Source organism: Lissotriton helveticus, chromosome 7 (assembly GCF_964261635.1).
Source record: "Lissotriton helveticus chromosome 7, aLisHel1.1, whole genome shotgun sequence".
NCBI lineage: Eukaryota > Metazoa > Chordata > Amphibia > Caudata > Salamandridae > Lissotriton > Lissotriton helveticus.
In genome coordinates, this window is record NC_136068.1 from 196,502,939 (window position 1) to 196,528,930 (window position 25,992).

A 25,992-nucleotide genomic window follows, 5' to 3' on the forward strand; every position below is an offset into this window, starting at 1 on the left:
TAGCCGGTATAGCCCAGCTACGAAGGGCTATTAGGCTATTAGATCATTCTGCCACAAGAGGGCAGAATGTTCTAACAGATAAAACAAAGGCCTCTCGGAGCTTGAGGGGTTTGAAATCCCCCGGGCTCCGAGAGCCTCTGTAAAACAACATTGGAATGCTGCTTTGCAGGCTTTTACCGTCCCGTAGAAACTCTGAGCACTCCATTGTATTCAATGGATTGCTCCACATTCCAATGTTCTAATCAACAATACACCTTCTAATCCTCTATAGAAGAAATTAGGCCTATGTACGCAAAAGTAAAGTATCCCAATACAATTTCGTATTGTTAGCAACAAACTTTCTGCATATAGAACAATAATTATTCATATTAAACTTTCATTTATTAATGGGTGGGATCACTTTATCCTCCTGCGTTGTCTTTTCCTCAGTTTTCAGTTCTACAATACATCATTTCAACCTTTAATTTGGGTTTCCTTTCGATCATGAATGTACCAGATATTTTATAACCGTAACCTGCTTAATCTTAACAGTAGACTACAACGTGTACATATCTCAGTTCAACCAACTGTAATGTCCCTGTACTCTATTATATTCATCCAATATGACACATCAAGACAAGTTTACATCACAGTATATTTCCCCAGGAAAGAAATATACTGATGCTCAAACGACTAGTTTGAAGTGTTTCGAAACTATAAACTTTTTTAGGTCCGGACTCACAGTGTACCTGTTGTCAGACCATATGCGAGTAACTTAAAATCACAGCTTTCAGGAGCACTACACACAAACAGAGGCTCTGACTCCGCCCAGTTGTTGGTGGACAGGAGTACATGTTTTGATTGGGTGGAAGTTGTGTGCTTCCACTAAAAAAAGAACACTTGTATTGTATTGCACTTTTTGGCTTGTGGCAAAGCTTATACTCAATACAGCAGAACAGAGTTAGTTATGGTGGTAACCCAATGATCGAGGCTATAGGTCTGCTCTGTGTATTTTATAATGTTATGAAAAAGGCAAATGACGTGATGAATTGATTGTAAAAGTCATGTTAAAGTCAATAGGTATTTAAGGGTGGGATACTATTACTCTATACTCTGAACTACAGATAGGCATTTTGTTACATGAAATCTCACAAATTACTGTAGTAGGCAAGTGTTTTGCTGTTGGTTACCACCTCCCACTATAATAAACCACAGATATAGAATATCTGGTCTGTGAGAATACTTGTTAGGCCCTCTAAACAGTAAGTCTATTTCGCTTAGCCAGTTGTAGTTTTGTATACCTTTCTAATTGTATGACTGTGTGCGTGATGGTTGCCTTGTAGAGAAGCTTACGCTCATAACACTAGATCAGAGTTTGTTATAGTGACCAGTTATGGTAGGTGCACAAGGAAACGCTATGCCAGATGCCATAGGTCTATTATGAACGCTAATGAAAAAGGGAGTAGGCCAAATCTATTTATTGTGAATAGCATTTGTTAAAGCCAGTAGGTTTTTACCCGCTGTTTTGGCAGTGGCTACCCACTCTGACAAACCCAGTGAGGTGTCACTGTGATGATTCTTGCTAGGCCCTATTGAGAGGGGTTGTATAGTGGCGTGCAAACTGCATTTTTCAACATATCTTCAATTGTATAACTATGCATGATGGCTGCCAGTTCATGTACACATGAAGGGGCCTGGGTTGGTTAATGGGTGAAACTAATGGTAAAAGCCATAGATAGGCCTTACCGGTTAACTGGGAAAAGTCTTGACAGATGCCGAATTTTTGATAGATTTATTATGAAAATTATGACAAAGCCAGTAGGCCTGAACTATTGTGAAAAGCATGTGTTAAAGGCAATACGCTTTTAGGGCTGGATCACTATAACATGGACTAAAGACTAACATAACAGCTTCATGCCAACAAGTGTTTCGTGCGTTTTGTAAAGCAGGACTTCGTCAGGGCTTAATTGTCACTATTCTTACATAATCTGACTGGAATTGATAATCCATAAGAAACTGTTTTTTATAAAAACCACAGTATTAAGCTTCAGTCCAAATGGTATTTGGAAGTAGAAAAGTATAGAAAAACGCCCGTATTCGGTCGGGCAGAGTACTCCAACCCTTACGAAATTCTTTTACAGAGGAACTGTCATATGGAATATGAAGTATAATGTCTGAATAAAAGACACCGGAAATCAACGTACAGTACGAACTTGGACTTGATTTTGGAATGATTGGATTCTAATGTAAATTTCAAGGAAAAGACTGTTGTCTATTTTACAATTGAGGAAGATTTGGTGGTTCTACCTCCTCCTTAAGCACCATCTGTAAATTTATATTTCTATTGGGATAACTTGAGACCATATTGGAGTGTGCGCCACTTCCCCAAGTCACCAAGTATATTATAATAAACGTGCTAAAGTCTGTAGGCAGTTATTTTGTTACACAGAATCTCACACAGTTACGCAAGGACTTTGGTGTACATGACCCACCAACCAAACCATTCGGAGGGAATATATGCACGACCATAATCCTTATTACGCTGTTGTAATTGAAATTACAGTTGGCAAAGCAAAATACTATCTCAACTAAATTTGTAGTTTTACAACTGTATTCCTGATGGTTGTGTTGCGGGAAAGCTTACGCTCAGTACAGTAGGCCAGAGATGGTTGAGGTGACTGGGAGAGGTTTTACCAGATGCCATAGGTCTGGTCCTTTTATCATGAAAAGTAATGACCAAGACTATAGGCCTGGTTTATGTATTGTGAATGGGTTTTGTTAAAGTCATTAGGTCTTAAGAGTGGATTGTTACTCCACTATGTTACAAGCTGTAGACTGGTATTAGGTCATACATTATCTCATAGATCAGCAAAGTAGGGATATGTTTTTATGTTGATTACCCACTCTGACAAATCATGGGACTAGAATATTTTAAGTGTGATGATTCTTGTTATGCACTATTGAGAGGGTTTGTATATTGTTTTGCCAACTGTACCAATTTGTAATTTTAAAACTGTGTGCATTATGGCTGCCAGCTTATGAACACTCGAGTATCTATGGCCTTTTTGGATTACTAGTAAAAATTATGTCAAATTCCTTAGCAAGTAGGCCTGAGTTACTTATTGTGAAAATCATGTTTTAAAGGCAATAGGCTTTTAGAGACCGATTGTTACCATACTCCAAGTATGCAGGCTGGTATTTTGTTATACTGAATCTCACAGATTATTGTAGTAAGCACGTTTTTTTTGACCCACCTGAACAAACAAAGGGGATACAAGATTTACATCAAGACCAAGAGTTAGATCGACAAATGTACAGTCAAGAGCTGTACAACCGTGGCTAGATTTGTTGATACCAGCTCCTCACCTTTGGCCATAACGTGCAACACCAAAACGCTCCCCACCTAGGCCACACTGCTTTTCCATTCCTTTCCAAAGAAACCTCAACCTCTTACATGTCGTATCAAACACTTATTTTTTTCCTTGGCTATACACCTTGGTACAACGACGTATAACCTGATAGATGAACAACTCCTGTCATCATGCATTAACTGCAACGCCTCCCACCAGTGGCAGATTGTCAAGACTGGCATGTGGGCAGTGGCCCCCCACCTGTTCTGTGCCCACACTACCGCAACATCATGACAACATGACATTCGTGTTTTCATGAACAGTGCCTGCGTGCAGGTCAGATCTCAGCCACTCCAGGCTCTTGACGGCAGGAAGAGGAGGGACGCTGAGGGGGTTGAGCCACAATTAAGTTACATGGTGTTGTTTAAGAGCACGCCACTCTCACTGTAGGTGGATGTCTGCATGGCGCACGCAAGGATGTCTCCTCAGACAAAGACAGTTTATTCATATTAATTAGTAATTATATGTAACAGCGGCAGCCCAAACAACACCTGGAACCATGGCTGTTTGGATATAACTGTGCAACCGAGGTTCCAAGTGGAACAGTAGTAATTAAAATGATTACAATCTCATTGCAATTTTAAAAAACAATTAAAAAGAGCGAACATAGGATAACACACTAGAGACTGGGCCCACTTATGAACCTGGCAAATCACATGTTATGGTAGTAGGTAAATCTCCATCTAAAACTAAGACTTTTTATATAAAGAATGAAATAGTGTGTCAGGTGCCAACTTTTTCGTATTTAGGCATTCTTTTTAATGAAAAAAATACATGGTCCTACCTTGTTCACAAGGTGGAGGCCATTTTTAGATTTGCAAAAAAATTAGGCTCTTGGCCCATAAAAGCAATCATGGATATATATAAAGCACCAACATGCGCCGCCACTCTATATGTCGCTGGAGTCTGGGGCTGCACCAACACACTGGGCCTCCAGAGAGCCGAGAATATGATGCTAAAACGTGTGCTGACACTACCTAAAAGCACCCCTGCCATTATGCGCCATAAGGAACTAGACGAAATTCAATTGTCTTTCCGCACACAATTAGCACCTCTGATGCTTTGGCGTAGCATCTGGGTAAAAGAGGAACCAGCCCTGAACCATGACAATCTCAGACTATTTGAAACTGGATTGTGTAAAAAAAATTCCCTGGCTCTCTTACTTGCAAGATCAACTGGAGAAGTTGGGATTGCAGGATTATATTAATAGTCCTGAAAATATATCTGCAATTCCAAAAGATAAGCTTAAAAACACCTTCCTATCACATTTGAATAATGTAAGAGCTAGCCAGGAGATGGTTAAAAAAAAAAAAAAAGGTTGTAGAGCATTCATTGTTAATTAGCTCCCCACAAATTAAACCCTATCTTTCCTTCTATTTTAATCAAGCTAAGATGTTTTGCTTGATTAGGTTCAGGATGGGAATTGTTCACCTGTTGGTTTCGTATACAAGTGATGCATACTGTGATGCTAAATTAGATTTGTGTCCATGCAACTCAATTTCTGCACTGAGCACCTTGCACTTTATGTTTTTTTGTAAACTATCTTAAACCGAGACCCACCTTTTAAAAACCATTAAGATTTTTAAACATTAGAAAGGGTCAACCTGCATTTTGTCACCTTCTTCTTTTAAATGATGAATTCACTTGTTTTATAATTTATAAGTACATTTCCACTGCAGTTCAATTTCGCAATATCGTTGGAAAATGAATTCCTCGGTATTGATTAAGTTGGCTATAATTTTATCATGTTTATTTTTCTTTGTGAAACAAGGTTTTATTTTGCTCTTTTATGGCTATTATTTAGCCGAATAAAGATTTTTGAACTGACCTGAACCTGGCAAAGTATATGTAAACAGAAATTCCCAGGCATGCACATAAGTTACTAGCATGTACACGTGCAGATGAGATTATCTACAAGAACATTAAACAACTGCTTTCTCCAATAAACTTGGTTTTAATTTCTTTTAGGTTTTCATAAAATATCATACGATAAAAATGTATTACAATGTTCAGGGAAAATGCAAACTTCATTGTAAATATGCAAACTTCATTGTAAATATACATAATTTGTCATGCTTAAAATTTCATTGGACAATATAAAAATAGATGGTTTCCTGTCGACGCGTTTCGACACGTGAGCTGTGTCTTCTTCAGGACTGTACCATCGATATTCTGTAAAATGATAATTATGAAAATTTTTTACTTTTCAGTTCTTTTCATAATGAAGCAGTTTTCAATCGTTCATTTCATATTAATGGTACCGCTAGTCAATCTTTCATATATATTGATGTACCGCATGTGTGCTCAAAAATTAGTTATGAACCCATTATATGCATCTACTACACTATAATCATTAGCATAGGATTCTTGAGATAGAACATAGACATGCTTCATAGCTCTTCACACTCAACATTTGTTGTGTAACATCAGGATTTTCTTATTTCTTTTATTGATAAGCACTGGGTGACAAACTTTTATTATAGTGGGCTGGCATGGGTGTATACTGTGCTGTACATATAATTTTAATGCATGCAAGGGAGAAAGGGAATACCCATTAAGAAATAATATCGTCTGGGTCTGCACAGTCATGGATGGAATTCTGCCGACTGTGCAGAGTAGAACGCTAGCATCACCAAAGTTTGCAGCGGTGCATTGCCCTGCGGGAGGAAGTATCCAGCATTGCATTCCAGGAGATACTCTAATGCACAATGACTTTAAAATAACAGCAAGGGAACTCTGGACATGCAAGACAAGCAATGTTGTCTATCTGATTTTATGTCCTTGCAATAAAAGGTACGTCGGCGAAACTGCCCGCATGATCAAAACACGGCTGACGGAACATAAATCAGCTATTAAGACACAGAAACTGACATCTCCTCTAGTGAGTCATTACTTAGAATATCGCCATGCCCCAACTGACATCAGATGGCGTATTCTTGAGAAAATACATACACCCGATAATATGGGTGGCGATAAAATAAGAAAGAAGAAAGAAGTCTTCTGGATTTTTTCGCTTAAGACATTTTCTCATGGCCTGAATAATGATTTACCGTGGTCGAATGCCATCCTTTAATTTGAATAATATTCTAAAATACAACTACTCTTAAATGCGATTCCAATGAGCCCAAACAGTACCATCCGAATGAGGTCTGTTTATGACATACAAATTAATGGTAACTGATGTCCATAAGGTAGGTTCGCCTTACATTGTAAATGAATTGAATACAAAGTGCCCCCCCCCTTATACTCCAAAATGATCGCGATATGAGAAAACCTACGTCAGAACAGCTGAAAGAAACAAATTAAGCAAACCCCTTAAGGGTCTGATACATAATGCTGCATTCGCTTAAGGAAAACAGATCATAACCTTACAAATGTATTAATAGCCGAGAAGGTTATGACTGAGAAAGAACGTCTTCCTGTAAATGACGCTGTATCCCTTTAAGAAAAACGGGCCGTATCCACCAATAATCAGACCGTTTACATAAAAGGCCCGGCTAATCACACATTCAAACCTTAACCAAACGAAGGAAGACAACACACGCGGTCTACACACCAGAGATACCGGTAAGAGAAGAAATTCAACATTAGCCTTAACTTTATCACGCAAAAGAGATTAGCTCGCAAACCCGCTCTTGTAACCGTTTCCTTCATCCTTTTCCCTTGCCTCTTGACACAGATATACGATACCTCTATCAGTCCCCACGCTGCACCGCTCGAGACAAACTACTAAAGTTGTGAAAGTTTGCCGGTAAGAATCATTTATACACTGCTCACGCCCATTACGGACCAGAGAGATAACATTCCTTAATTCTTACAGCTGTCCCTTTCACCATAGAGTACCTCTTCACCTCGCCCGCCGTGTGACTTATGTGAACTTCACTCCCTTAAACCTGGCCGTTCCCCTGCACATCCGCGTGCTATACCGAATTCTCGGAATAGATTGGCTAATAAAATCGACTCGGTAAGAACTATTGTCCCTTCTTATTTTAGAACTGGGGAAAAGAAAACACACGCCATACATAAGAGCCATTGTTTTAAACTTCAGGGTCGGCTACACGTGCGGTCTACAGCATGCATCAGTGTTTCTCCAAGCCATAGACTGAAAGAGGACAGTTCGTTTATCATCCTGACAGCATATGCGACTATATGAGGTTCACTACCAATTAGACACGAAACACCTAATTTAAGGTAACAAACATCAGTGCTATAATGTAACGCATTTGTGCCATTTAATTAAACTAGAATATGTAATATGACACATTCCATTTATATACCATTTCAGATATTAAGTCTCTTTGTATCTCTGTGACCTGCGTGTTCCTACGGTTTTTTACTCGCTTGTAGAAAGATACACCTATAGTATATCTACATCAGTCTTTGACACACTAGAAGGTGAGATATTTAAATATGTGATTATGTAATGTAAATTAAAAAGTGGTTACCGCAAATAAGGGAAAGAAAAGTCACCTTGATATACATTTGTGGTGTTTTGTTTCTCAAATAGGAACAAGGGTAGGTCAATATTAATATGTTTGAACAATCCCCCTTATTTAGGTTAATACATGAGTGCAAGATCCATTGCCTTTAGCGAATATCTATCATTGGATCAGCGCGCATATCATGCAATGCAATGCTGGATACTTCCTCCCGCAGGGCAATGCACCGCTGCAAACTTTGGTGATGCTAGCGTTCTACTCTGCACAGTCGGCAGAATTCCATCCATGACTGTGCAGACCCAGACGATATTATTTCTTAATGGGTATTCCCTTTCTCCCTTGCATGCATTAAAATTATATGTACAGCACAGTATACACCCATGCCAACCCACTATAATAAAAGTTTGTCACCCAGTGCTTATCAATAAAAGAAATAAGAAAATCCTGATGTTACACAACAAATGTTGACAGTGTGAAGAGCTATGAAGCATGTCTATGTTCTATCTCAAGAATCCTATGCTAATGATTATAGTGTAGTAGATGCATATAATGGGTTCATAACTAATTTTTGAGCACACATGCGGTACATCAATATATATGAAAGATTGACTAGCGGTACCATTAATATGAAATGAACGATTGAAAACTGCTTCATTATGAAAAGAACTGAAAAGTAAAAAATTTTCATAATTATCATTTTACAGAATATCGATGGTACAGTCCTGAAGAAGACACAGCTCACGTGTCGAAACGCGTCGACAGGAAACCATCTATTTTTATATTGTCCAATGAAATTTTAAGCATGACAAATTATGTATATTTACAATGAAGTTTGCATTTTCCCTGAACATTGTAATACATTTTTATCGTATGATATTTTATGAAAACCTAAAAGAAATTAAAACCAAGTTTATTGGAGAAAGCAGTTGTTTAATGTTCTTGTAGATAATCTCATCTGCACGTGTACATGCTAGTAACTTATGTGCATGCCTGGGAATTTCTGTTTACATATACTCTCTACCCTGACCCAGGATTGCTATTCGCACCAGGGGGCTCCTGTTTCTTTACATAGTACTGAACCTGGCAAAGAGCATTGTATTTAAAATAGTATTTACAGTCTGATACATATGGCTCAGTGCTCAGGTGATCGATCACACAGTGAGGGCAAAATAAATTGTGCAATAGAGCGTATGGGAAAACCAACCACAATGGAACAAACAATTCATGCATTAAGTACAATTGTGCTTTATATTAAGTAGTAACCTAATAAAAAATTACAACTAAACTGTTCCAACTGTCAGAATCCGAAAAAAAAAACCAACACGCTGTGAAAGCAAGTCAATGCTAAACCTGGTCAGTAACTCACATGTGAAAATTTCATTTTCCTGCTGATTCAGCGAACACGCAGTCACCCCTAGGTGAATAAAAAAGAGAACTCTTAAGCTAGCTAAAATAAAAACCCTGAATTTCAACAGGAGACAGTCTAGTTAAGTCTGATCGTATATAAATAATAAATACACAATAACGTTTTCTTAAAGCTCGGCAAAATCCTGTCAACCCAAAAATATATTCATATACATAAATGTTTTGTAAAGCCGCAAACAAAGATGCTTCATACTGTACTGGTCTTTGACAGTGCTATATAAATAGCTGAGAAACTGGAGGGAAACGTTTAAACAGATTATTTCTACTTCGAAAAGTTCAATAGAACAAGGCGGCCGTTGCAATGCATGTCTCATTCCCCTCAGTAATAAACGAGTAGGCAATGCTGTGTCCATGAATAAAGTAAAATTGGCTGGCAGCCAGGGAGCATTTATCTCAGAATGGCTATCCGGTCCTCTTAAGCTTCAGATCAGAGCCTATTATTAGAAGCCCTCCACTGGAGCGATACCCAGAACTAGAGTCTGCTTATCAGGGCACTTGCCACCTAAACCTTTAAACTCTTTAAATGACGTGTAAGTCATACGCTTTAGGGCTCTGTGCTGCCACAGCATGGCACAATGGCAGCACTGTATCTGCTGGTGCTTGTAACACAAGATGACTTCTGCTGAAATGCAGCTGAGTACTTTCCAGGAAGGATATAATGCAACAGATAAGATGCATTAGGCCCATTAGTTTAACAATATCCCCGCTTATTCCTGACATCACTTAGTCCAGGACATCTGAAGATTACCATTTTTTTTTTCAGAACTCCTGCCTTGCTCTCGAGTGTCCCATTTACTATTTCTGTCTCTACTAACCCTGCTTGGAGGTATGTCATGTCTTTCCATATATTTGCCTCTGCCACTTCCTGGTTAGATAACGTACAAGATAATGATTGTATTCCTGTCATGGCCCACCATTTTTTCTGGCAAGTTTTCACTTACTTTAACACTCCTTGGTGTAAGGGACTACTAAATAGTAGCACAGCACATGCCCCCCCCCCCTCGTAAAATATCTACTGTGGCCCAGTTTCACCCGATCGGCTTATTTAACTTCCTGCGCATCCATGGTAGATGGTGCAGAAAATGCATGAAATGAAATGAAATGACATGAAAAGTAAATTTGTAGAGCGCGGTTGCTGCCCAGAGGCGTCCAAGCGCTAGCAACATCAATGTTGCAGATGTTACATGTCAAGTTTGGGCAGCAGTGTATTGATGCTACCACATATATAAGAAACATCTATGGTTGCAGAAAGCCCCATTGTGCTCTGGCAGGGCTGCAGTTTAGGGGCCTGATTCAGATCTAAATATAAATCCCCTAGGATATAATGGGATTTATATTTCGGTGGATGGGATATCTGTCACTGTTGTGATGGAGTAACCTGTCCGCCAATATCTAAATAGGAACCGAAGAATACTGAAGTGACACATGACATAGAAGAGTGACTAGGCACGTAGAAAAAAACTCCTTTTACATATTTGGCACATTACTCCTACGGTGTGTCTTACAAGACTATGGGGCTGGTTACTAAATATATGAAAGTGAGGAATGATGGATATTGGAGAAAGTACCCATGCACACTGAGCAGTTACAAAAAGCTGTTTGCTACTGTGTTGTTAAAGCTGCACTTTCAATTTCTATGACGAGACAGTTATTTATAGATTTTTTTTATCACTATCATAACTCCGCTTTGGATACTGCTACATCATAGTCAACAAATGTGTTTTACCAATTTGATTTAAACATCGTAATCAATGGCAAAACATTTTTTTACTGAATGGGAGTAAATTGGTTTACATCACAGCTCAGCTCTTGAGACTGAATACACACCCTTGGCTGGCTGCTAAATATTTTTCTATAAGTAGACAATGGCTTTGATCTGGCAGCAGGATGCAGAAGGAATATATATACAGTGCCCACGTAGCAGGGCATTATCTATCTAAGAAGGGGAAAAGAAGTCGCACAAAGGGCAACTTTCACAACTCTCCCTTTTACGGGGAGGTCCTAAATGGGTCCATCAGAAACTGCAACCACTAATTCCCAGAACAACCAGAGACGTTCCACAGCAGGACGGTAAACCAATCATAGCCACTTTGGCTCAGAGGGTTTGGGCAGGCTTGTAATAAACTGGGAAGTGAAGTTCTGAGGAAGGAGGTAGCAATTCTACAAGAAGTTAGCCAGGAATGGCTATAAAAAAGTCTCCAATCACTGGTTAGTGCACCAACTTTCTGGTAAGTAACATACTGAAGAAAGTGGATCCTGCCTGACTGCTGAAACAAAACACCCAAACACACTCCTACCATCTTCCTGCAGCCATGGACTGGAACTGCTTTCAAGTGGTCAGAAGGACTCTGAATTCCAAAAAGGACCAGTCGGATTCTGAGGGCTAGACACTGAAAGTGGGCCGGCAAGAGAAACACCTGGTAGCACAATCCTGCCTCGAAGGACATGAGAACTACAAGAGTGATGGGGAAAAACGTTCCCAGCAGTTGAGGACATTTGGGACGCAGCCATTTTTTCCACCTTCATATTACTGGGACATGGTGCTGAGGCTTTCCCAAGTTGGACGTACCATTGAAGGGTAAGATGTTTAGGTTGGTCCCACGTGGAGTGATTTGCGGAGAAGGAAAAAGCTTCATTGGGATGACAGGGCAAACGGTATGAGAGCTCGTGGTTCCCTCTTGGCTAATTTCCAGCCTTGCACCACTTGTGAATTACAACAGTCACAAAAGAGCCTGTTAGAACTGGGGGTCTCTAGTTGGCTGAGGTAGGTACCTTAGGCCAAATAGGGACCCTTGCTTCTAAGTCAGGGAAAGGAAGGACAACTTCTCAGATATCCCCTGCTCAACCCCTTAGTAGCTTGGCACGAGCAGACAGGCTTATCTCCAAGGCAAATGTGTAAAGTATTTGCAACCCGCTCTCAGTAACCCAATGATGACACCACAAATGGACTCCACACGAGTTTCATAAAAAAAAAGTATATGTTTATATAAAAAGATATACGATGAGACCACACGATAAAAATCCACTGTATGCGTATTTGTAATGTTTCCCCTGGCCGGTTATTAGGCCAGCAAGCCCTTGTAGGTTCTTGCAGTATTAATGAGCAATTCTAGATGATCCAATGCAGTTCTAATGCAATGCTATGCAGTCCGTAATGCAAGAATAAGGCACTTCGCAATGTAAAAATAATGCAGTTCGATATGCAACAATCAGTCCGGTTGTTATGCAAAAATAATGCAATGCGTAATGCAACAATCAGACAGTTCATTATGCAAAATAATGCAATGCGTGATGCACAATCAGGGAGTTTGCAATACCAAAATGATGTAATGCATAATGCAACAATCAGGCAGGTCATAATACCAAAATAATGTACTTCGGCACCAGTCATGGTGCTCCGGGCGGTCTTTATGCCACTCCCGCTGACAAATATGCCCCCAACACGGGTATGGTGTAAAAAAAGTGTAGCTCCAGACTCCGGTCCCGGTACTGCCACTCCTCGGAAAGTACGGGCCGCAATACGGACTTCAGCAGAGGCTTGCACTGCTAAAGGAGGAAAGGCCGAGAGCGTTTCTCTCGTAGCCCGCACCCCGCCCCAGGTTCGACACACGCACGGGCAATCTTTATGCCACTCCTGCTGACTCACGGTCAGCGGCTGCCAAAATATGCCCCCCAACACGGGTATGGGGTAAAAAAAAGTTTAGCTCCAGACTCCGCCCCCGGTACTGCCACTCCTCGGAAAGTGTGGGCCGCAATACGGACTTCAGTGGAGGCTTGCGCTGCTAAGGGAGGAAAGGCCGAGAGCGTTTCTCTCGTAGCCCGCACCCCGCCCCAGGTGCGACACACGCATGCTTGCTGAGCGTTAACTGGGGGGTGCGATCTCCTGCTCCTCTCCTCGCGACTTGGGCCTCCGATGAGACTTCGTTGAACTTGGGCAGTGGAATCCGGGCCTTACCCCGATGGGGTTGGTTCGAGGTCCCTTCTTGGCAAAGACAGGCTCAGACCAGCGACACAGCTCCTCTGGGGATACGGGTCCGGGCGGATGGCAATGATACAGGTCTCAGGCTGCAACAGGTTGCGGCATCAGGCCCTGTTCCCAGCAACTCACGATGGGACAAAGATATGTTTATTACAACACAAAAGTAGACAGCTTCATGCAATATTGTTGCAACACTGGCAGAGGGGAGTGAGAAAGATCATTTCCACAGGCATTTGGTGGCATTGTTTCAAAGTCACTGTTCAAGAACACAAGACTTCAAACTCCTATAAAAATTGAAAAGAGAGATCAAGCTTCTAAGTTTGAATGGGTATGTGTCCAGAATCGTGACACTTTAATATAAATGTCTGAGAAGCATGAGAAAAACTGTCTGAAAAAGGCAGGGATCTTCCTTGGAGATAAGCAGATCAGCAGTCTTTGGTGTGTAGCCTTAAGATAAAGGCTGAGAGTTATTAACCATATTCTCGATGATGGAATGATGTGGACGTGTGAGAAAAAAAGTGGCCCTTATGAAAAAGAGCAGAAAATATTTCCAAGATTTCAGAATGGTGTTGTGACTGGAATACCCAGGATGAAAAAAATGAAAAGTGGCAAAGCTATAGGATTTTCTAAAGCTCCAAAAACATCAGTTGAATTCAGGTTGGACTCGAGGCAAATGGTACTAATCTGTGTTTATTAATAAAAGGTCTCTTGTCTAGATCAATGTGCATATTTTGTAACAATGCGGGTTCGGCGGGGTTGCGGGTTCGGGCCTTGATCAAGGCCGGCTGAAGTGGTGCTGAAGCCCGCCGCCAGGCGCCTTGTACCCTCGCAGGAAACACCACAGGAGGGATAGATACGACGTGGCGGTGCCGCCGCCCCTCCCCCCACTCCGAGGCTGCCATCTTTCCTGTGCAGAGTCGGGAGTGCGGCGGCGCCGGTCCTGAAGTGCTGCTTGGGTCCCGGACGAAGGAGGCCTACCGGAGGGGCTGCGATCCAACTGGCACCCCATGTGTTGTCGGGGTGCAGTCCAGTCTTCATTGGTGGCGTTACTGGGCCTTGGAGGATCGAGCTGAGCGCGGCTGAAGCTGGGAGGCTGAGGCACGGCCTAAGAAGGTGAGCGAGAGGCCCGCGCCCGAGTCCTACGGCAGCTGACACACCTGCCCTTCTCCCTCCCATTGCCACAGAGGACATGGCTTTGCCACGGGGTGCCAGGCTGTGGCCCCGCTGTGCTGGTTGTGGGGACGGGGCCCAGACTATCGTGTTTAAGGCCCTGAAGGCGCAATAACTGCTAAGAAGGTGGCAATCCGTGTGGCCCCACTGGCTGTCCCATCCTGCAGCTGAGCCCGTGTGCCGCCCGTGTGAAGGGAGATCCACATTCCTGAATCGCTGAGTGCTCAAATCTGGCTGGTGTAGGCTGGCCCAACTGGCATCCTTCTTGGTGGGCTCCCTGGTGATTTGACTGCCTGACCTGGCGTGCTGGGCTGTTGTGGCTGCGCACCTTATTGCCTGATCCTGAATAGATAGTCAACTCCTTTGTCCACACCTCGCGCTGCACCAAGGGTCAGGCCTATACATCCTTGGCCATCCCGATCTCCGTCCGGTGAAGAGGTTACCTACCTCGGAGGCTTGGGCCCAACAACCGCCCCAGGTCATCCCTCCAGATGGGTAAGGGTGGGCCGGTGTGACCGGCCATAAACAAGGCACCATCGATCAATTTACTACGGCTGCAGGGGGTGCTACGGGCAGAGATGGGGGTTGCTTGGCTCCCGACAATGCGGCCCTCCTGGCGGAAATCAACAGTGCCCGGGACACACTGGATGCAAAGATCGGCGCATTGGGGTCCGAGGTATCCTTTTTGAGTCAGGACCTTCGCAAAGCAGTAGACCGAATCACCGAGGCTGAAACGGGAGTCTCAACAGTTGAGGATACTGTCACCTCCCTTCAAAACAAAGTGAACAAGCTCACAGTGGTAACACAAGAACTGGCATCTAGGGTTGAAGATGCTGAAGGACATTCCCGACATAAAAATCTACGCTTCATAGGCCTGCCGGAGGATTGCGAGGGGGTTTCCATGACAGCCTTCATCACCAAGTGGCTCACGATATCCTTCCAAATGATCTCCTCTCTTCAGCCTTCGTGGTGGAGAGAGCACACAGGGCCCGGACACTGAAGCACCCCCAGGCGCAGCCCCTAGGCCAGTCATTGCAAAAATCCTGAACTATGCCGACCGTGACGCTATTCTGCGCTTCGCTAGGACACATAAGGACAGTTTCAGGCATGACTCCCGGTCTATCTTGGTATTTCCGGACTACACGCGCCTGGTCCAACAACAACGCCAATCCTTCATGGCTGCGAAGCGAAGACTCAGAGAACGGAATGTGCAATATATATGCTGCTTTATCCAGCCAGGATGGGTGTAATATATAATTCCTAGTCCTTTTTCTCAGACACCACTGAGGCTGTCTTTACCTGGACTGATGAACCCCCACAACTCAGAGCGAACTCTCCACCTGCCATATATTCAGACTCCTCTCGTGGCTCACGAAGTCAACGTCCGTGACGCAATAAAACTCAGAAGCTAACAGGTTCGGGATCGGACAGGATGTCAGAAAGCCCGGAGCGACCACCCTGAATATTCTGGGGCTACTCCAGCATTTGAACTGCAAGCCATGGGGCAATGTAACTGTTAGAAGATTATATTTATATTGTTCTCTCTGGGCTGGCGTGAGAGCTAGATCTTGGGCTGCTAGGCCAGCGACTTCTTTCATAGGGTTATAGGGAGGGAAGGGAACCTTTGTGTGGGAACTGGGGGTCCCCCCGTTGGGGGTCTCACGTTCTATACACCGCGACAGATGCTTCTTGTTTTTGGCAGTGGGGGGTGACGGGGGGGGGAAGCTTTTTAGGGAATATAGTTTTAAAATGTTAGTGTGTTTTGGTTACGTGCAGACAGGTTTTTATTTTTTACGATGCAGATCTCCTCGCTCTGTCCTTCTCCTACTTAGGACTTAATGACACCTGGCGATGTGACCCCCCTTGGGGACCTAACAGTCGTCTCATGGAATATTCGAGGTCTCTTGAATAAGGTGAAAAGTGGTGCAGTCCTGCGCCAAGCGAAAAGGTATGGGGCGGATATCTTGCTCTTACAAGAGACCCATTTATTGGGTACAAAAGTCCCTTGCCTTGCCTGATTCATATTTATCATGCAGGGTTCACTAGGGGTTCCAGGGGGGTGGTTGTTCTTATTCACCTTTAGGGTACCATTTTAGTACACAACACATAGGGCTGATCAAGGGGCAGTTTTCTCTTTGTCACAGGCCCAATGAATGGATAACAGGTCACCATCGGCAGCATTTATGCTCCTCCTCCATTGGGGGCTGCATTTATTGATAAACTCTTGGGCGTATGGGGAACTATCCCTACAGGCCTGATCCTGCTAGGGGGCGACTGGAATGACACTATGGGGCCCTCGACCGACAGCAAAACTTAGCTACTCCACAATCACCGGGCCCAACCAAACTACATTCATTAGCTACTACCCTGGGATGGGCTGAATTTCACCCTACAGAGCGTAATTACATATACCTTTAAGCGGCCAATGGGTCACAGTCCCGTCTGGATTATTCTTTTGTCCCTTGGATGTTTATCCATAGATTCTCGAAGGAACTACACAAACGCCAAGGACTCTCAGACCATTCCCCAGTCACCATGACATTCCATACATACTCCCGCAAGCCCCCTTTCCGTTGGCGAATGTCCCCATGGCATCTCCGCAATCCCACCTATCAGGACGTGGTCAGTACGGCGATCACTACTTATCTGGCTGAGAACGGCCCCTCTGCCCCCTCTCGTAGTATTCTCTGGGAGACCCTCAAACCGACCATCCGCTGCACCGAAATTAGCTACCGCACTAAAGAGAAGCGTGCACACCAAGAGCAGTTTGAGACCCTAGAGGCGCGCCAGGTGACTCTTTTTTCCCAACTCAGCTCGAACCCTAGCCCCACCCTTCACCGTAATCGGATACTCGTGCAGTAGGAGCTGCGCCAGTACCTGCTGAGTGAAGCCAAAGAGATCGGAGAGGCGTCGCAACATCAGTTATATCAGTGGGGTAATAAATCAAGTAAAATGCTCCACAGACTATGCCAGGCAGGGAGCACCCCGGCTGTTACGCCCACTATTCAGGGTCCCGATGGGTCCATATACACGACACCGGAGTGTGTTGCTGGAGAGTTTGCGAGGCATTTCACATCCCTGTATGCCCGAAAAGAGCAGATCTTGGCGACCTCATTACTGAATTCCTGGTGGACATTCCGCCTAGACGGCTCCCAGACTCTCTCAGAGACCAATTAGAGACTCCGATCACGTTCGAAGAATTGACTGGGGCCCTCAATGAGCTACACCCTGGTCGCGCCCGGCCCCAATGGGTTTCCTATGTAATTTCTTCAACCACACATCCACCTCCTGGGATCTCATTTACTGGCGACTATCAAGGAAGCTACAGACTAGGCCAGCCTGCCGGAGGACTGGCGACACACTGAAATTGTGCTCTTTCTCAAACCTGGCCGGCCTCCAGATGACCCTTCTTCGTATTGCCCCATCGTCCTGGCAGATCGCCTTCGGGGGTGTGTTGCCGATCTGATCCACCCTGATAAGTCAGGCTTTATGCCACAGAGAGCCACCAAACACAATATTAGACGAGTCCATAATGCATTGCTGCTGCTCCTGCTTTGGGTCGACCCGCTGCCCTGCTCCTAGCCGATATAGATAAAGCCATGGACTCTTTGAGCTGGGTATATCTCTTTCAGCTGCTTGAGGCGAGCAATTTCGGACCCCGCTTCCTGACATATACACCTGTTATATACAGACTTGACGGCATCAGTTCGTATCGCGGGACATCGCTCACACTCTTTCCCAATTCAAAGAGGTACCCGACAGGACTGCCCTCTGCCCCCATTGTTGTTCGCCCTCGCGGTGGAGCCTCTGGCGGCCTGGGTCAGAAGTGACCTGGTGCTTAGGGGGTTCGATTGGTCTCGATCACGGTCGGATCGTATAGGATTATATGCAGACGATATTCTCTATTTTTAATGAGACCCTTGGTACTCTGGGCCCCGTATACTGGAAATTCTTAGGGCGTTTGGAGGCACGACGGGGCTCTATGTCAATCCCGCTAAATCCATCTTAGTCCCAGTGTGTGGGCACCAGGGCCGCGAATTCATGGGCTGCACAGCTCTCCCGGGCCTTGGATTGTTTCAAATATCTCGGGATTTACATCTCCCCATGCCCCAAAGTTTACTAGGCGCACAATATTACCCCATTGTTAACTGGCCTTAAGAATGAAACAGCGATTTGGTCCTCTCTTCCCCCTTTCCCTTTAGGGGCGATCGGCCATCTTCAAGATGGTTTCTTTACCCGGATCCTGTACCGCCTCCAAAATTTTCCATATCCTCTCCTTCTCACATGGTTTGCGCAAGTGAATGCCATACAAAATAAATTCCTCTGGGGCGGCGGGGCGGTTCGCATGGCACTCTGCACGTGTGCACAGTCCACGAATTGTGGGGGGATTGCAGCAGCTGATATTTACTCCTATTATGTTGCGTCTCACATCCTTGTCAAAAATGAATGGTGGTATAACTCCCCCGCAGATCCAGCATATGCCATAGAGCATGCAGAAATGGAGCAAATTCCTCTTCTCCATCTATTGTATAGCTCCACACGTCTAGAGCATTTACCGCCGGCAGGCAGAGTGGCCATACAGCTGTGGAGAGCCAAGACCAGTCATATGGGGTGGAAAGGGAAACTCACTCAGCAAATTCCCTTGTGGCACAGTACACACCTTCAATCAGCAACCACATTGGACGGGTTCCAGGAATGGGACCTAGTGGGGATCTGGACCCTTGGGGACGTATTGCGGGGCACTACATTAAAATCATTTCAACAACTACAGACCGACTTCGGCCTCCATAAGTCGCAATTCTACAAATTCGTACAGCTCCGTCATGCACTCACACCCCAGATCTGCGATTTAGAGGCTCTCCCCGAGTTCCAGCCCTTAGAGGGCCGCCTGCTGATGGGCAACCTTGGTCTACACAAGATCAGACAAATATATCAGACACTAACGACGCACACACCCACCACCCTCAACAAGACCAGACTTGCCTGGCAAGCTGACATTCCAGAATTAACCGACAACGATTGGGCCGAAGCAATCGCCAGCCCAAGGGGGGGCGGCAGTCTCCACACGCTACCGGCTTATCCAGTTTAAATATTTGCATAGAGTGTACTACACTAGGGTGCGGCTATGGCGAAAGGGCATCATTCAGTCCCCTACATGTTTAAGGAGAGGCAGGGAAGAGGGAACATTCCTACATACAGTTTGGAGCTGCACAGCTTTGCAGCCCTTTTGGAACAGGGTTCGGTCATGTCTTAACGAAGTGCTGGCATGGGTGCTTTCCCTTGACCCATGGCTTTTCCTACTACATTCCAATGACTATATTGGGGGGGAAATCGATATAAACAGCATCTGCTATTCCTGGCCCTCACTTTCACCAAAAGGGATATTGCGCAAGGGTGGAAGTCGATATCTCCCCCGACCATAGGTAAATGGAAGAATAAATTAGATAAATGTATGGGGGCCGAGATTGCGGTCTATGAGCCCTGGGACTGCCCATGAAACATCGTAAGATCTGGACACGGTGGGTGACATATCGAGGGATTGACCTGCCCCCCCCTGCCTGAGGCAAATCCATGAGTGGCACCCTCTGATCCCTGATGTCACCCTGTGTTGTTTCATTATGTATTATTGCGGCTATGATATATGATATGATATATACTTTGAATCTGGTGTATCATATGTTTTAATATGGGGATCGAAAACTGTCTGCATAATGTTTGTTTTATTGCTCTACCTGCACGTTCGGCGGGTACTGTTCATTATCATAAAAATGGTTACTCTTACAAACATTAGCCTTTTATTCATACAGGTCACTGTAGGGCATGTGACTCTCACAATGCAAAATAACCTAATAAAATGTGTTATTAAAAAAAAAAAAGAAAATCCCATATTCAACCTCAGATGTCATCTTATGGAAGGTATGGTTACCATCAGTCCAGATACTGTCTCTTTTGACAGGTACAGCCTCATATACCCAGGTACTATTATATGATGGGCTAAGGGTTAAATGACCACATATATTTATATATAGTTCTGGTAGGACCATATTATGCCCAGGTATAATCTTTTAAGCTCAGGGGCTGCCATCCTAGGCCGGGGCAGAATTCTAATGAATAGGTCAAGCTATTAAATTCTAGGTACTGCCACATGGGTCCAGATCCTGTCATTATATACTACACCTGTCCTTGAATGTGGCTGTTAGGTAATGCAAAGCAAGACAGAATTGCTACAGGTTACTTTGAGCACCCAACTTTCAGAACATATTTTCATGTACAAAGCTCCCATTTAAGTCCGGTTGTGATCTTTCCTCCAGTGTATAAGCGTTTATATCTTTTGGGAGCTTGGATTGGCCAATAGATGTTCCTAGTCTGTAAATGCCGTAGCAATTTCTGACCAGAATGGAACACCTCCCGTTCTCCAAAATGGCTTTGTATGGTACAAATGAGAATGTGGACACACTGGACATAATATTTTGCACCGAAGAGGTCCTTCCTGCTTTTGACATCCCATGGTAACTTTATGAACAAGACAGAGCCACCCAATATTCCCGTAAGGACGGGGTATTATCAATTACAAAAACACAATGCCCTCACAGGATTTGTTTTATAACCCTTCAATAGATATAATTCAGTCACCAAGCAGTGATCTTCAATCACCAAAATGCAAGGAAATACAATTTGTGGTGTTAATTTATTCACAATTTTAAAACTTGAATATGGCAACATACATACTACTCAGATATTAGCACTTAATTATCAGTAGTATAAAACACTTTTCGCTCCTTTATATGGACTAATAAAAAGACCATATATCACATTCTTTTTAGAATATCAATGAACCCATTTTGAGATCAGAACCGTGAGTTTTTGGATTTGAGTATACGTCCACTGCCAGTTTCAATCAGGCAAGTACTTGCCTGATTGAAACTGGCAGTGGACGTATACTGAACGCGGGGAACCCCAACTTTAAAGCGATTTATACGCTTTTGTGGAGTCCGGTTATCAAACTAAAGACATTGGTGATTGTTATAAGAGGAATTTAGAGTTACGAGGAGGATCTCTACTTCCGGCTAGAAGTTATTGATATTGATGTGCAACTTGTCCGTCCTGATGATAGTCCCAAGGATTGTATAGACCAATGGGGGACCGAAACGTCGACAACTAAACACTGTTTCGCAAATCCAAAAAATCATTGCTGTTTTAAGCAGGTTTTATATATTTTTTATCAATTGAAGATATTTTTGAAAGTGTTTGAATAGAGGAGCTATTATGAGTGGGTACTTCTAATAATCTTGGCAGTCCTCTCTAGGACAGACTACACCAATACTGCTTACTTAGGTACTTCAAAGAATGTGGCCAGAAACATATGAAGACTACAAAACAGTTCCCCTGTAACCTGATGCATGTGATATGTTAAAATCCCTTTCGCACTGGCATGCTGGTCACTTCACTAACTGCTTGCAGGTGAATGCTGTAATTTTTAAAAGCTAATATGGGTTTGCCCATTCACTGGAAAAGACTGAAACTTCTTTCCTAAAGATTCATATTTTACAATCTATTTGGGTCCATATGAAAAGCAGGAGAACACCCCTAATGGTACACAAATTACTATGTGGACAAAGCATGGTGGTATGCTTTTCCAAACTGGGTAGTCCAAATTCCACAGCACATTAAGTCAGTTGAGGATCACCAAGCATGGACATTTAATATACAAAGCAAACTCTTCTCAGAAGGAAACCAAATAACTAGCTGTACATGTTCTTTAATGTACTATGCTGTATTAAGTACTATGTAGCCCCAAATCTAAAAGACTTTTTATGTGGGGAACTTTGTGATTCACATAAACCCCTTAAAAAAACAGACGCAACCTCAAAGCCAAGGTACAGCCTAGGTGTATCCATCATACATCAGTAAGAGCAATCATAATCCAGGGACTGCCTTCCTAGTACAGCGACAGTCATTGTATGCTAGGCACAGCCTGAAATTCGTTGAAACAGAAGAAACATTTCAAGTACAATCCCACAAGCACCTGTATCATATGCAATTACAACCTCAATGGCCAAACACTGCTATAATTTCTTAGGCACAGCCAAATATACCAAGGTACAGCCATCCTACACCGACGCTTAGGAATTATATATTTAGGTGCAGTGATATAAGCTTGGCTATATAGTGCGTAAAAAAATGCAGAGGTGCAGTTTGTATGAAAATCTTCTGCTATTTTCCGTCATTTGAAACATCCTAGGCCAAGCTACTACTGTAGAATACATGAAGCATACTTATAAACAAACATCCTGGCACTGCTTCATGTGACATGCACTGAATGTTATACCAGTTAAAGTGACACTGGGGGAGGAGGTGTATGATCCATTTGGAAGGTGCAGATGCCAGTCATAGGCTGCCATCTGCCTCCCAATGTTCTACTGTACTGGTGAGGCAGAGTAGGTTAGGCCAAAAATGCACCAGATAATAGATCCCAAGGCACAACTAATCTTCTTCCATACAGATTTTGAGGAACTAGGGTAGGCAGAAACAGATATAAGGAGAGCATTCTCTCTACCCACAGGGACGACCATCTCTTGTACGCTGCTGCCAGGAGAGTGAGGGTGCAGCGAAAGGAGTCTTGAATAAAGATACTTTAGCTCTGCTCTCCAGTCAGAGACAGAAGTTATGATGGTCACCTACCAGATTCCCAGTGGAGATGTGTTCCTGCCGAAGCTAATCATGCTGGTATGTGGTGACATTAAGCCAAATAAATAACTCCCAAAACGTGTCTCTTCCCAACCCGCTCGGCATTTAGGGTCTACTAAGTGCCTAGAAGGGGAGAAGGTGAATGTGTGCTAAAAGGAGACTATGCAAGGGAGGCATCAATCCTCCCTCCGAGTTCTCCTCGACCATCAAAGTGTTTGCACTACTGCTGAAATGAAGGCAGAGGCGGGTGGTGTAAGGCACAACCATTTCAAGGCTATGTTGTGCATTCTTCCAGATGAAGAGATTGACTGAAGTACCACAGTAACAAGAAAATGCACTGGGCCACCTATTGAACAGGATACAGTTGTCTGAACTGCCTAAGTCACCTTTGATGAACTGTGTGTGAATGCATTAAACCCCATGGTGTTATCATGCAGTAGCACCTTAAAACACTTCCTGCGCAGACTAGCGTGTTATGTCAACAAAAAAGAACTCACGTTGCAGACTAGAGTGCAGTGAAAAGGAAAGAAGAAAAACAAGTTACATAAGAACTAGAGACTTACTTGAACTTTGATCTGCTCAAGTATATAAATACACTATAATACTTTTCATGTGTCTTTTTTTGTTTAATTAATAAAAAAAATTTTGGGGGATTTAGCATTCTTTTTGACACTAAAATCTTAATGAAAATTAACACCCGCCAAATATAGTGTGTTTAAAGGTTTATTTAGATGACACTGCAAGTAAGCATTTGGTTATGATGCTGAATGTGTAACTTTTGTTGGGCAAAGCTTTCTGGTGCAAGATAATTAGAGATCACAAACTAGTCCCATCAAAACTTGCTGATTAGCGTGCTGTGGAGGAGGAAAAAACAGGACCTGCTGTGCGGATGCAGGTTATTGGGGGAGGAAAGGAAAAAGGTCTCACCTTGCTGATGAATGCACTGCAGAAAAAGAAACAAGAAACACAAGCAACAAACTAACTTGAATGATGATTTGTATAAGTACCATACTTAGGTGTTTTTAATCAACAACGTCATGTGTTTTCGATTTTTCTCAAGTATTTAACATTGCACGCTCAAATATAAATTAACACCTAACAAATGTTATTTTGCCAACATACCTCCAATAGGCCTGGTCATCTTGCAGAACGTGTTGCTCTTAGAGGCTTAAGCTGTACATTCAAGACCAAATTTGCATTAGGCAAATAGTCCCTGCCAGATGCTGGAAACAGTGCACCTCAAGCATTACAATAGAAGCAATCACTAGGATGTGAAACAATAAACCTAACAGCCAAAATAGCATGACTGTAAGAGACAAATACTACTGGACGGAGATCCAACATGTGAGTGACACATTCTCACAGCAAGTTGCTGAAGCGGCTGAGTCACAGTAGCAAGTTGCTGAAGGGGCTGAACCAAAGCCTACCCCGTGTAGAAGTCAAGAAGACAGCCAAAGGTGCCAACACAAGAGAGAGAGGACCTGTATTGGAAGAAAAAGCCCAACTAAATATGCTGGGTGACGTTGTGGAGACAACCACTGTAGAAACTTGCCCCCAAGTACACAAGCTCCATTAAAAGTAAGAGCCCGCAAAAATGAAACGATCTTCGATTGTTATTCCTGTCTGACATATATGTCTTTCCATTTGTCTCTCCGTAGGGAAGAACCACTATTTACTTTAACAAACCGATGACTGTAAGTTGGCAAATTATAAAGTAAAGGAGAATATATATGGGCAGGTTCATGCTCAGTAAATTACATCATGAATAATATTTTTGTGCGATTTTTAAACGTATATACGAGATATTCATTTACTTAATTCTGAACTTCTTTGGGGCAGACACGTTTGGTATATCTTGTGTATTTATCTATGCATCTTCACTGTTGCTTTGGCCCGTGTTGTGCTGTGTAGAATGTTGAAGTGGTGATGATCCAATGGAATGTGTGGGTGCCTGTGAGATGAGGAGTGGCAGGTGGAGTATGGGCTGAGCAACAGGGAGGCTGCTCCTGATGGGGCTGTTCTAGGGGACCAAGCTATGGAAGTACTGATCTGAAACTAAAGCAAATAAATCATCTTCTAAAACTACACCTTGGCTACCAGACCTTGATTACAACAAAGTTCTATCGGATTGCCTAAAGTTTACAATCCATCACATTCCCGCCTTTAGAAACACTGATTTTCAGAGAGAGTTTTATTGTAAAAAACTGCGTTAGTTATTAAATAAAAGAAATATTAGTGTACTTGCAGGTCCGATTTTGTTTGTTAGAGTTGTTCGGTTCTTGATGTCCGAATACTAGGGTAATGAAATGCAGTATCTAAACATATTTTAAATATGGGATTATGTGTGCAGTGTGATGGAGTTTGTAGCTCAGAAGCTATCCCTCTTTCCATAGAAAGTTTCGTGGTCATGTAATGTCCACTAAAATATTAGTCTGCTCAGAGTTTGACCTCAACCAACCCTCTTTGCTCAAAATACAATTTTTCTTGAGAAGGCTTGCCAGATACACAAGCACGCAGGAGAAGAGAACTCACAGAAACTATGGCTGGTTTAAAAGTAAACTGTAAATAGAACGTGATGTGAAACGTTATGAACCGACAAACCGAAATAATAACTCACTTGCAGAAATATTCGAAGGAACGGGTGAAAAAAAGGACAAAACTACTAAAACCCTCTGCCCGGATATCAGATCTTAAGCCTTACAAATTCAGTCAAAAATGAATATTGTTTTTTGCCTATAAGTAACATTTTCACGCCTTTTTGAGCACGCACTGCAACCAGTATCAAGAAATTAATATACAAAGAACGTTGCTCTGTGTTTAACTATAACAAGGCAAAGTCGCTGCTGGAAGAGGTAAGCTCTGGAAGAGGTGGACGACATATTTTAAGTGCTAAACCAGGACC

At 43.1% G+C, this 25,992-nt stretch overlaps 1 protein-coding gene across 5 annotated transcripts in view; it reads right to left on the reverse strand.

The window, feature by feature from the left end:
• The window catches only part of PKIG (cAMP-dependent protein kinase inhibitor gamma), a 539,969-nt gene that overhangs the window by 41,978 nt on the left and 471,999 nt on the right, over nt 1-25,992 (reverse strand). Inside the window, exon 5 of one of the 5 annotated variants that reach the window (XM_078651936.1) lies at nt 9,195-9,242. The exons of the other annotated variants lie outside the window; for them this stretch is intronic. The gene's annotated coding sequence lies outside the window, so the exon portion shown is untranslated. The remainder of the gene's footprint in view (nt 1-9,194; nt 9,243-25,992) is intronic. 5 annotated transcript variants of the gene reach the window in all.